The 14,433-nt window shown below is 35.8% G+C and overlaps 1 long non-coding RNA gene across 1 annotated transcript; it reads left to right on the plus strand.

Annotated features, from left to right (window-relative positions):
- Positions 1–6,941: 6,941 nt before the first annotated feature.
- On the plus strand, positions 6,942–13,117 carry LOC127635272 (uncharacterized). Its single transcript, XR_007969456.1, has 3 exons — positions 6,942–7,029; positions 9,966–10,165; positions 12,857–13,117. It is a non-coding gene; the product is annotated as an uncharacterized LOC127635272 (long non-coding RNA).
- The last annotated feature ends 1,316 nt before the right edge of the window (positions 13,118–14,433 follow it).

Consider the following 14,433-nt stretch of genomic DNA (forward strand, 5'->3'; position numbering starts at 1 on the left):
TATATTTATCTGTGAAATTTGCTTATTATTTATTTGTATATTGTTAATATTTATTATGTTATTTCCTTCAAACACTGAATGCTATTGTTAATAAAATAATTCTACGTGTTGATAAGTATTCTGTTTCTCCTGAAAGTGGGATAATGTTAAATATTTGGGCATAAAATAAGTGTTTAAGTTAATAGAATCCAGTGTGTTATGAGACATAAAGTGCTTCTTGTGTCAATGCACTGTACCTATTTGTATGACTTTTGAGCATCCATGCAGAATAATGAGGGAGGTAGAATCTAGGCAGAGGTGTAAACAATAGTGCTGCCTAGATAATACCCCCTGAATAATATAGGTGTTTAAGTCAATAGAATCAATAGTGTTATGAGACATAAAGTGCCTCTTGTGTCAATGCATTTTACCTATTTGTATGACTTTTGAGCATCCATGCAGAATAATGAGGGAGGTAGAATCTAGGCAGAGATGTAAACAATAGTGCTGCCTAGATAATACCCCCTGAATAATATAGGTGTTTAAGTCAATGGAATCAATAGTGTTATGAGACATAGAGTGCCTCTTGTGTCAATGCATTTTACCTATTTGTATGACTTTTTGAGCATCTATGCAGAATAATGAGGGAGGTAGAATCCAGGCAGAGGTGTAAACAATAGTGCTGCCTAGATAATACCCCCTGAATAATATAGGTGTTTAAGTCAATGGAATCAATAGTGTTATGAGACATAAAGTGCCTCTTGTGTCAATGCATTTTACCTATTTGTATGACTTTTTGAGCATCCATGCAGAATAATGAGGGAGGTAGAATCTAGGCAGAGGTGTAAACAATAGTGCTGCCTAGATAATACCCCCTGAATAATATAGGTGTTTAAGTCAATGGAATCAATAGTGTTATGAGACATAAAGTGCCTCTTGTGTCAATGCACTGTACCTATTTGTATGACTTTTGAGCATCCATGCAGAATAATGAGGGAGGTAGAATCTAGGCAGAGGTGTATACAATAGTGCTGCCTAGATAATACCCCTGAATATATAGGTGTTTAAGTCAATAGAATCAAAAGTGTTATGAGACATAAAGTGCCTCTTGTGTCAATGCATTGTACCTATTTGTTTGACTTTTGAGCATCCATGCAGAATAATGAGGAGGTAGAATCTAGGCAGAGGTGTAAACAATAGTGCTGCCTAGATAATACCCCTGAATAATATAGGTGTTTAAGTCAATGGAATCAATAGTGTTATGAGACATAAAGTGCCTCTTGTGTCAATGCATTTTACCTATTTGTATGACTTTTGAGCATCCATGCAGAATAATGAGGGAGGTAGAATCTAGGCAGAGGTGTAAACAATAGTGCTGCCTAGATAATACCCCCTGAATAATATAGGTGTTTAAGTCAATAGAATCAAAAGTGTTATGAGACATAAAGTGCCTCTTGTGTCAATGCATTTTACCTATTTGTATGACTTTTTGAGCATCCATGCAGAATAATGAGGGAGGTAGAATCTAGGCAGAGGTGTATACAATAGTGCTGCCTAGATAATACCCCCTGAATAATATAGGTGTTTAAGTCAATGGAATCAATAGTGTTATGAGACATAGAGTGCCTCTTGTGTCAATGCATTTTACCTATTTGTTTGACTTTTGAGCATCTATGCAGAATAATGAGGAGGTAGAATCCAGGCAGAGGTGTAAACAATAGTCCTGCCTAGATAATACCCCCTGAATTAGTATAGGTGTTTAAGTCAATAGAATCAAAAGTTTTATGGGACATAAAGTGCCTCTTGTGTCAATGCATTTTACCTATTTGTATGACTTTTTGAGCATCCATGCAGAATAATGAGGGAGGTAGAATCTAGGCAGAGGTGTAAAATTGCCCTGCCTAAATAATACCCCCCTGAATTATATAGGTGTTTAAGTCAATAGAATCAAAAGTGTTATGAGACATAAAGTGCCTCTTGTGTCAATGCATTTTACCTATTTGTTTGACTTTTTGAGCATCCATGCAGAATAATGAGGGAGGTAGAATCTAGGCAGAGGTGTATACAATAGTGCTGCCTAGATAATACCCCCCTGAATAATATAGGTGTTTAAGTTAATGGAATCAATAGTGTTATGAGACATAGAGTGCCTCTTATTTGTATGACTTTTTGAGCATCCATGCAGAATAATGAGGGAGGTAGAATCTAGGCAGAGGTGTATACAATAGTGCTGCCTAGATAATACCCCCTGAATAATATAGGTGTTTAAGTCAATGGAATCAATAGTGTTATGAGACATAGAGTGCCTCTTGTGTCAATGCATTTTACCTATTTGTATGACTTTTTGAGCATCCATGCAGAATAATGAGGGAGGTAGAATCTAGGCAGAGGTGTAAAAATTGCCCTGCCTAAATAATACCCCTGAATTATATAGGTGTTTAAGTCAATAGAATCAAAAGTGTTATGAGACATAAAGTGCCTCTTGTGTCAATGCATTTTACCTATTTGTTTGACTTTTTGAGCATCCATGCAGAATAATGAGGGAGTTAGAATCCAGGCAGAGGTGTAAACAATAGTGCTGCCTAGATAATACCCCCTGAATAGTATAGGTGTTTAAGTCAATAGAATCAAAAGTGTTATGAGACATAAAGTGCCTCTTGTGTCAATGCATTTTACCTATTTGTATGACTTTTTGAGCATCCATGCAGAATAATGAGGGAGGTAGAATCTAGGCAGAGGTGTAAAATTGCCCTGCCTAAATAATACCCCCTGTATTATATAGGTGTTTAAGTCAATAGAATCAAAAGTGTTATGAGACATAAAGTGCCTCTTGTGTCAATGCATTTTACCTATTTGTATGACTTTTTGAGCATCCATGCAGAATAATGAGGGAGGTAGAATCTAGGCAGAGGTGTAAAAATTGCCCTGCCTAAATAATACCCCCTGAATTATATAGGTGTTTAAGTCAATAGAATCAAAAGTGTTATGGGACATAAAGTGCCTCTTGTGTCAATGCATTTTACCTATTTGTATGACTTTTTGAGCATCCATGCAGAATAATGAGGGAGGTAGAATCTAGGCAGAGGTGTAAAATTGCCCTGCCTAAATAATACCCCTGAATTATATAGGTGTTTAAGTCAATAGAATCAAAAGTGTTATGAGACATAAAGTGCCTCTTGTGTCAATGCATTTTACCTATTTGTTTGACTTTTTGAGCATCCATGCAGAATAATGAGGGAGGTAGAATCTAGGCAGAGGTGTATACAATAGTGCTGCCTAGATAATACCCCTGAATAATATAGGTGTTTAAGTCAATGGAATCAATAGTGTTATGAGACATAGAGTGCCTCTTATTTGTATGACTTTTTGAGCATCCATGCAGAATAATGAGGGAGGTAGAATCTAGGCAGAGGTGTATACAATAGTGCTGCCTAGATAATACCCCCTGAATAATATAGGTGTTTAAGTCAATGGAATCAATAGTGTTATGAGACATAGAGTGCCTCTTGTGTCAATGCATTTTACCTATTTGTATGACTTTTTGAGCATCCATGCAGAATAATGAGGGAGGTAGAATCTAGGCAGAGGTGTAAAAATTGCCCTGCCTAAATAATACCCCTGAATTATATAGGTGTTTAAGTCAATAGAATCAAAAGTGTTATGAGACATAAAGTGCCTCTTGTGTCAATGCATTTTACCTATTTGTTTGACTTTTTGAGCATCCATGCAGAATAATGAGGGAGTTAGAATCCAGGCAGAGGTGTAAACAATAGTGCTGCCTAGATAATACCCCCTGAATAGTATAGGTGTTTAAGTCAATAGAATCAAAAGTGTTATGAGACATAAAGTGCCTCTTGTGTCAATGCATTTTACCTATTTGTATGACTTTTTGAGCATCCATGCAGAATAATGAGGGAGGTAGAATCTAGGCAGAGGTGTAAAATTGCCCTGCCTAAATAATACCCCTGTATTATATAGGTGTTTAAGTCAATAGAATCAAAAGTGTTATGAGACATAAAGTGCCTCTTGTGTCAATGCATTTAACCTATTTGTATGACTTTTTGAGCATCCATGCAGAATAATGAGGGAGGTAGAATCTAGGCAGAGGTGTAAAATTGCCCTGCCTAAATAATACCCCTGAATTATATAGGTGTTTAAGTCAATAGAATCAAAAGTGTTATGAGACATAAAGTGCCTCTTGTGTCAATGCATTTTACCTATTTGTATGACTTTTGAGCATCCATGCAGAATAATGAGGGAGGTAGAATCTAGGCAGAGGTGTAAAAATTGCCCTGCCTAAATAATACCCCCCTGAATTATATAGGTGTTTAAGTCAATAGAATCAAAGGTGTTATGAGACATAAAGTGCCTCTTGTGTCAATGCATTTTACCTATTTGTTTGACTTTTTGAGCATCCATGCAGAATAATGAGGGAGGTAGAATCTAGGCAGAGGTGTATACAATAGTGCTGCCTAGATAATACCCCCCTGAATAATATAGGTGTTTAAGTCAATGGAATCAATAGTGTTATGAGACATAGAGTGCCTCTTATTTGTATGACTTTTTGAGCATCCATGCAGAATAATGAGGGAGGTAGAATCTAGGCAGAGGTGTATACAATAGTGCTGCCTAGATAATACCCCCTGAATAATATAGGTGTTTAAGTCAATGGAATCAATAGTGTTATGAGACATAGAGTGCCTCTTGTGTCAATGCATTTTACCTATTTGTATGACTTTTGAGCATCCATGCAGAATAATGAGGGAGGTAGAATCTAGGCAGAGGTGTAAAAATTGCCCTGCCTAAATAATACCCCCTGAATTATATAGGTGTTTAAGTCAATAGAATCAAAAGTGTTATGAGACATAAAGTGCCTCTTGTGTCAATGCATTTTACCTATTTGTTTGACTTTTTGAGCATCCATGCAGAATAATGAGGGAGTTAGAATCCAGGCAGAGGTGTAAACAATAGGGCTGCCTAGATAATACCCCCCTGAATAGTATAGGTGTTTAAGTCAATACAATCAAAAGTGTTATGAGACATAAAGTGCCTCTTGTGTCAATGCATTTTACCTATTTGTATGACTTTTTGAGCATCCATGCAGAATAATGAGGGAGGTAGAATCTAGGCAGAGGTGTAAAAATTGCCCTGCCTAAATAATACCCCCCTGTATTATATAGGTGTTTAAGTCAATAGAATCAAAAGTGTTATGAGACATAAAGTGCCTCTTGTGTCAATGCATTTACCTATTTTTTTGACTTTTTGAGCATCCATGCAGAATAATGAGGGAGGTAGAATCTAGGCAGAGGTGTAAAAATTGCCCTGCCTAAATAATACCCCCCTGAATTATATAGGTGTTTAAGTCAATAGAATCAAAAGTGTTATGAGACATAAAGTGCCTCTTGTGTCAATGCATTTTACCTATTTGTATGACTTTTTGAGCATCCATGCAGAATCATGAGGGAGGTAGAATCTAGGCAGAGGTGTAAAAATTGCCCTGCCTAAACAATACCCCCCTGTATTATATAGGTGTTTAAGTCAATAGAATCAAAAGTGTTATGAGACATAAAGTGCCTCTTGTGTCAATGCATTTACCTATTTGTATGACTTTTTGAGCATCCATGCAGAATAATGAGGGAGGTAGAATCTAGGCAGAGGTGTAAAATTGCCCTGCCTAAATAATACCCCTGAATTATATAGGTGTTTAAGTCAATAGAATCAAAAGTGTTATGAGACATAAAGTGCCTCTTGTGTCAATGCATTTTACCTATTTGTATGACTTTTTGAGCATCCATGCAGAATAATGAGGGAGGTAGAATCTAGGCAGAGGTGTAAACAGTATTGCTGCCTAGATAATACCCCCCTGAATAATATAGGAGTTTAAGTCAATGGAATCAATAGTGTTATGAGACATAAAGTGCCTCTTGTGTCAATGCACTGTACCTATTTGTATGACTTTTTGAGCATCTATGTAGAATAATGAGGGAGGTAGAATCTAGGCAGAGATGTAAACAATAGTGCTGCCTAGATAATACCCCCCTGAATAATATAGGTGTTTAGGTCAATGGAATCAAAAGTGTTCTGAGACATAGAGTTTCTCTTGTGTCAATGCACTGTACCTATTTGACTGTTTGGTCATCCATGCAGAATAATGAGGGAGGTAGAATCTAGGTGGGTTTAATTTCTTTATGATTTTTAAAAAGATATTTATTTTTTTGTCATGTTTGTTTTCTAATTGTGCATGTTAAATGCTCTTTTTTCCTTTTGTTGTGTTTCTATGTCTTGCCTGCTCAAATAATATAAAGAAATTGCATTATTATTTGGGCTGACATGGGATTTGTGTGTGCACTTACTGTATGCTAAAACATTTTAAAAACAACCAAGAAGAAAAACATTTTAAGTAAATAGAATATGTTATGAGACAAACAGTGTTGCTTGTGTCAGTACACAGTGTGTATATCTATATCTATATATGATATTCTTGTATGTTTATGTTGTTTATGTTATTAATTTATGTAGATTTCTCTTATTCATTTGTTAAAAAAAATGTGCTTAAAATCTGAAAGGTGCAGTAGAAATAAAAATAGTCTATATTATTTATTTCCACCAAGAGCCAATTACAGAACTTTCTACCAGTAGGCTAGTGATTTAACGTCCAAATAGCAGACAAAAGAGACCTAGAATCGACTTGTTGTGTAGAAACACTATTTCCATAAGGATCAAAAGGACGTAGGGCAATGACGTTTGAAATCCTTTGAATTAAATTTCAGAGTCTGTGCTTCCATCTACTGGAAAATGTATAACTTATCATCCAAACTGATCTTTCGGATGGCTTGGGGGAAGACGAAATTCTCACATTTTACTGCCATCTAGTGGAAGCACAGCGGTACTGAGCGCGTGCACGCTGAGGGGGGTAGACTTTAGCCGAGCAGTCGGAATTAGGCACAACACCGGAACCTGTATGTCGAAAAAGTGGGCGGGCGCTGCAGTCTTTCACAGACTTCAGTAACGGTCAATTTGCACTGAACCGGGAAAAAGACAGCAGAGTTGGTAAGTGAAAACATCATTGAAGTTTACTTAAGTCATTTTACGGACTTAATGATTAATTGATGTGTGAACATGCTATCGAAATTATAGTAAACTGTTCTAATTAAAATTTGCACGCCAATGACTTAGTTTAAACGCAGTTTTAATCTATGTGTTTTAAATACAATAAACTAACATGTCCAAAAAGTCAGTCATTGTCTTATGTCACAAATGTAATCATCTTTGGCAGATGATGCAAGTTAGGGTTGCATGTTTTGGTATTTGTGGTTGGAACAAATTTCTGTAAAACTATAATGGGCATTTCTCAGATCAAGGGCCAAATTGGGTTCCAAAATCCCAAATTTGACTAATTGGTATACATCAAATTATCAGTCCTCAAGTCAGGAACAACGTTATGAGCTTGGTTGAGACCATAAGGGAATTAGTGATTTTTTTTCTCATTTTTTTAACTATGTCAAGTAAATGTGTCATTACCATCACATCATTGAATATATATGTAAAAAATAAAAACTTTAATGATAAATCAGTGCTTTTAAAACATTTTGTGGTTTCACATGGAATCTATTTTATCTTGAACTCAATGGGATTGTTGATTTTTACTTGCAAGATGAATTATAGTCACCTAAGTGTCTACCCTGGCTTGGAATATAAGCTTATTTTAAGTGAATGCCATACATCAAAACTTTTTTAATACAGTGATAATTCAGACTGTCCAACAAATTATAGGATGTTTTTGTAATTTATACATAATTCATTGGCAAAAATATGTATGGCGATGGTGATGACATTGCTGGTAATGACAGTTTGTTGCGGTGATGACAAATCACTGATCATAACCTATTGTAATTTAAGAGCCTAAGTGACTTCAGACCAACAAAAAAAAAAAAACACCAGCTAGTAATCGGTTTAAACATCAACACATAGTTTAACATAAATTCTTTAAAGAACAGTATGTTTAATGTATCTGCCGTCATCACCATCACAACCTGTCATTACCAGCACAAGCTGTAATGTGCTGGTAATGACTGTGCTGTAATGACATTTTTGTCAAAAAACTAGCCTTGCTAGCAAAGATGATGACTAAGCAAGTGTAGCTAGCTTTCTGCATGTACACCATTTTAACTATTAAAGTGATAAAAAATTATCCAAAAATGTTTAAAAATACAGAAATACAACACATGGTATGACGCATAATAAGTGTACATGACCAACACAAAGAATAAAGAGTATATTTAAGTAAGTTTAGAAAAGTAAGTTTTCTGGACATCAAGGCATCAGTCTTGCAGCTTGAAATCCATGTGCTCCGCTATGCTATTAGGTTACCATGGCTACCAAATAAACTTTTGATGATGAAAAAACAGTTAAAAAAAGTGCCTTTATGCAGAGCGTGTTGGTAATGACAGCTAAACCATGGGACAGGTAGAAATTAAGCAAAATAAAGTACAAAATGCATATGCTTAATCTGTGCATGTAGTTTATTAGTTCAGGGAACATTTAATTCATATGTATATTTTTTTTATTAATTTGTGATAAATAATGTTTGAGATATGGCACGACATGTGAAAACTCTGGTGGCGGACAACACCAAAACACCAATAAAATGTGTTAAAATCATTAGTAAGAGCAGCCATAAAAAAAGTCTAGGCTTGTTTTTGTTAATTAGTGGTGCTAAAATGTATTAGATTTAATTAGTTTTTAATAGAATTACGCCCTGTGGACAGAAATAGGCCAGAATTTTAACTTACAATTTAAATAAAATTGTTTGACCAATATTTTGGAATTTGTCATGTTGAAATTGAGTTAATGCTCGAAAAAGGGGTATTCGTTTTTTTATTATGGCCAGCGATTTTCCGCAATCTGTGCTAGAGATGTGCAACAGCGATCGAGTACTCAGCCGTGACAGCAATGATCGATCATGAAAGCGATAATCATGGAAAAAAATCTGATTAGTTACAGCAACTTTGGGCGGCACCATGAGCTCTTATTTTTTAGCTTGCAACAGCATGAGGTTCAAAGTATAGACGTGAGAAGAGAGCAATGCATGGCTTCGAAGTCACATAGTGATGTCTGGGTTGGCTACATCTAAATCTAATATAGGATGCGTTGGGATATTAACATTTATGATGCTGAATGTGCTGCATATTACATGTTTAGTTTCATGCTCAAGTGTAATGCCCGACAATGATTGAGTTATTTGAGACGGTCATATTGCTCTCTTGCATCTCTCACTCTCTCTCGCTAGTGCATAACTTAGTTCACTGGCATATGCATCCTTTTGTACAGATAAGTTGTAATGTTAACGTCAGTGCTATGTATCCAAGTTATCTGATTAATATCATAGGAAGTGTCATAGAACGGGTTTCAGTTTATTGGCATAAAGTCAGCTTTACCTCAGGCAGCTATTCTTTTTAGATGCTTCTTTTTTATAACATTGCTACATCATAATCTAACTGTTATAATCATGTGTTCATGTTTGATAGACATGTTTGCATGTCATATTTTTATATTTAACATTCATTGTCATAACAGATTTTTATTATCTCCATTACGGCCTTGCCCCTCCCTGCACAAGCCCCTCGCCATGAGTACTCGATTAATCGATTTTGAAACCTATCGATGATCGAAATTGCCAAAAATCCCCATCCCTAATCTGTGCATGCTCATAGTCATCTGCACAAAACACTTCTATAAAATTGATAGCTATGTAGTGCTCCCTGCTTGCTGTGTCCCATGTGAATGCATGTGTAATGTTGTTTTTATACTTATTAAATAATGTCAACACCAATTGTGTTTTGGTAACAAATTTTGCTTATCGGTTTCTGAAATAAAATTTTGTTTTAATGTAGACATTTTATGTTTTCTATAGGTGTGTGTGTGGCAAGTACAATTTGGACAACAAAAAAACTAATCTGTCTGTCTTTCTCTTTTTTTCCTCTTAGTTCTTCTTCGTAATATATTAACAAAACAGGAGATGCTTATGGACCAAATGCGAATTATCTTTAAGACCCTCCAGTGTATGCAATCAAGTCAGGAGACAGAGATAGGCCTAGATCGAAATTTGTTGCCTCTCAAAGATCTCACTTCTCTACAGAACATGGAGGATAATCTGCGGAGTACTCCTGACCTCCATAAGCAATTGGTATGTGAGCATTTCTTTTTATAACATTAAATCCTTGTTGGTTGGCTTTTATTTTCCAAATAAGTTTATTTTTCTCTCAATAGCTTTAAGGGATAGTTCACCCAAAAATCAAAATTCTTGGTGTATTTTTTTCACCTTTCAGATTAACAGAATTGTACTTCTGATGAAATGAAACACTGACACAGTTTTTCATTTTTAATACTGTAAAACTGCTGGCCTTTAAACTTTCTATTATGTAGGACTATATATATATGCATAAACGCAACATGTTTCAAGGTCCAGCTTGCTGTATAAGGTAAAAATATTTTCTTTCCAAACTAGTGTGTTTGTGATTGATAATGACATCATAATAAGATTATAACAGTTCAAAGTTTTCAGCATAAGATGAAAGTGTTTTAAAGGTGGGGTATGTGATTTTTTTTTTGACCATTTTTTCAAAATAACTTGAAATCCTATTCCTAACCCACTTACAGCCACTGAGTTAGAAGCACTGAAATGAAAATTAAAAAATTTAATCATCTGTGGAACGGGCAGGACTCGAAAAACTCCAGCCAATCATTTTCAAGACCGTCTAGAATCATTGGACAGTCAGAGCATGAATCAAACGGTCGTACCATACCGCCCTCCCCCCTCCCCCTCTTCGAATGGGTGGAGTGGGTGGAGGGTCAGGGAAAGAAGGTAGGACCTTTTGAGTTGTGTATTTTCAAAATCTGCCGGCTGTTTTGCAAATCACATACCCCACCTTTAAGTTAAAAAATAAGGTGGAACAAAAATGTATCCATGAGTACATTGGGGCCTTAATGAAAGCCATCTTCCTTAATTAATTTGCATCTCTGCTCTCCTTTTTCCCACAGTAAAATGGCAACGCACAAAGGAAATAGTTTACAGTAGATTAGCCAGAAATTGTAATGTGTGAGCACCTAAACAGTTTCTCGGGAGCACACAATAAGTTTCTTAAGTGCACACAATATATATATATATATATATATATATATATATATTTATTATTTATTTATTTTTATTATTATTTTTTTTTTAAGAGAGAATTTTTTGACCAATTTCATCTATAATAATTTTTGTATTTAGTGATTGAAGGTCTAAAATATTAAACCACTGCTTCAAACTAATTACATAAATGATTTCAGGAGAAAGATCTGGGAGAAAGACCATTTGCTCATCTGTCCCTTCACCAATCCTTAAAGGAACACTCCTTTTTTTGAAAATAGGCTAATTGTCCAACTTCCAATCCCTAGAGTTAAAAAGTTGAGTTTTACCATTTTCAAATCCATTCAGCCGATCTCCGGGTCTGGTGGTAGCACTTTGTAATAGTTAATTTAAATGGAACCATAATCGAACCGGAAAATTTCTAACAATACTTATGAAGATCCGTGATACTGTAATATATGTTGAATTTTGACATTGAACATCCAACCTTTAAATTAAGTTGACAATAAGTAATAAACAGTATTGAGCATTGAGTAGTTGAGTATTTAAAAAGTATTATAATCACCATGTATTATCTGAGTAAGTTACAGAACTGGCAAATTTGTGTCTGTGCGTTCACTGTTCACAGAGTGAATTTCTGAGCAATGGTAGGTCCTTAATGAACAAATAATGAATATGAATATGAAGGTATTTCGGATTTCCAGAATAATCAAATATCTAAATTAACGTACAATTGATTTTTGTGATCAGTTTTTAATTAGTAATATTGCCTAAATTAAATGATCACTTGAAATTAGAGTCAGATTGAACATGGAGCTAGACTAAAAATGAAATTAAATCCTAAAAAATGTAGAAGTGCAAATATAAATATAAATTGTCATTTATACTTTTAACATAAAAAAGTTATTTTAATAGATTTTCAAGTTTTAAGATGATTAGAAGAAGAGAGCATGGGAGTACAAAAAGAGGAAATGGGAAGAGGAGGGCAGAGGAAAAGGAGCGAGCAGATGAAGTACATAGTGCAACAGTCAGGTTCCGGAAGTAAAAATTCCAGTCTAAAATGGAAATTAAATTTTAACACCATTTTGTAAACCTGCAAAGACAGACTTTATGTGAGCTAGTTTGTTAATTGATTGTAGTCAGTTCTACCTAAGCCATCAGCTTGCTTTTTTTTTTTTTTTAATTATTATTTTTTAAATAATATTTTGAAAGTGGAATTCTTTTTGAAAAACTACACTGTCATGCTGTTTTTAATTTGATTATGTAGTGATACATGGGATTGCAGTTCTTTTTATAAAGCCTTTAATTACACAGTCTTGTACCTTTTGTCTTTTTGTCCAGTTTTCTAAAAAACTCCTTTAAATCAAGTGGAGATTGACCTCACAAAGTTTTTTTTCTGTCTTTCTCTCTTTACTTAAATGCTTAAAGCATGAATGAACAAAACAAATCTGGAACCAGCATGGTTGAGCATGAATGCACTATATTAGAGATTAAGAAAGTGAAGGAGGAAGAGAACATTTTATGTATGCCTCAATACAAGCTCAAGGTTGCATAACATAAACATACACTGAATTAAAAAAGTAAAAATATACATGATCTTAAATGATCTTTCGCCTGTAGTAGACAGTATAAATTTGAATTTGAATCTGGGTTCAGGTTTTGTTGTAATATTGCATTTTATTCAATATCCACATTACCTGATGATGCATAAGTTAATTATACACCATGTGTGCTTGTGTTTTTCAGCGGCTGTGAGACGTAACCGTCTAACATCTGATGCCACAGAGAAAGACATTGATTCCACCATTAAAAAATGGCTGTATCTGGCCCCAGACAGAGATGGTGGACGAAAAGAAAGGATGAAGAACAAATTGCATAAGGACAATATGACTGGTTAACAGGCTTTAGGCATGGATGTTCAGTCCAGAGTTCAACTTGTTCAGTGACAGAATCATGACTGTTTCAGAGTCATTTGAAGAGTGCTACTTGTTCCTAGCCATAAACGTGGACCGGAGTGTTTTGTGAAGTGAAACTTGTTGATGACTAGAAACATGTTCTAGTGTTATATGTTTAGTGAATCTTGTTCGTGACCAGAAACATGGACGTTCAAGCATTAGGCAAAGCAATGAAACTTGATGACCAGAAACATGGATGATCAAGTAACATTTAAAGTGAAACGTCATGAAAAACTTCAAAAAACTGCACTTGTTTTATTTTTGTTTTTATTATTTTTTGCTGAACTGAGAGAGGAGTGCCATTTTAGATAGGAGTTGTTTGTACAACTGAAAAATGTCAGATGCCAATGCTTTGATGTTTAACACAAATAAATATTTGTTCAGAATACTGTCTTGTTGTGACTATTCATCTGGGAGGGGTGTGTAAGTGGCTTGGTTATGGTGGTGTTGAGGCTGACATGGAACTCATCTGGTCCAGACCAGAATAGGGCCAGCTATGGTCATACAGGTGGCTGAGATATGGATCTGTCATGGCCCATCTGTGGCCCATATTGTGGATCTGTCATGGCCCATATTGTGGATCTGTCATGGCCCATCTGTGGCCCATATTGTGGCTGCCAGGTTTTAGTTCACCTGTGTTTCAGTCTCGGGTGTGGCTCAGTTCTGGCCTTTCTGCTTAAATACTGGTGTTGATATGGTTTACTTAAGGTTATGTTTTGGTTCCAATGTTACATTTTGATCTGGCCCAATTCTGGGCCAGTTATGGGTAATTAACTTGGCTGAGACTTGGCCCAGTTATGGCCCATGTGTGGCCCTTGTCTGGAATCCAGACCTGGTCCACACTAGGACCGTCATTCATTGCAGTATGTGGGCCAAGCAAAAGCAGGTTGTGTGGGCCGGAGCTGGGCCAGAGAAAAATTGCTATGTGGGATGCTGCATTTCAAATAAAGCGCACGCCTAAAACGGCTGCAATATAGACCTAAACAACGAACGATTGAGTGAGACGTTTCAAATATGGCCAGGCCCAGGCAGACTAGCTTCAAAAGCTTTTTTCAGAGGCCAGACGATGGTGAATCAGGAACATCTCATTATAGATAGATCAGCGCTTCTAATCCGCGCATTCGTGAGTTTTTTTTCTCTATCATCAAAACTGAATAGCCTATCAGTGCATGGTTACAGTCTATATCAAGCAGGGACACGTTTGTGTGCATTTTATTTTGTGATTTCACGGAATTAATAGAGAGTCTCCACAAGCGATAGATTGAAAGCAGCGTCCTAGTGAAGATTGCGCAACTTCGGCGCGAGCGTCGTCCATGCAACTGATAACAGCGGATACGGCGCTCAGCTTGATTTCAAAAACAACAGATT

This window comes from Xyrauchen texanus, chromosome 42 (assembly GCF_025860055.1).
Source record: "Xyrauchen texanus isolate HMW12.3.18 chromosome 42, RBS_HiC_50CHRs, whole genome shotgun sequence".
NCBI classification, from domain to species: Eukaryota; Metazoa; Chordata; class Actinopteri; order Cypriniformes; family Catostomidae; genus Xyrauchen; species Xyrauchen texanus.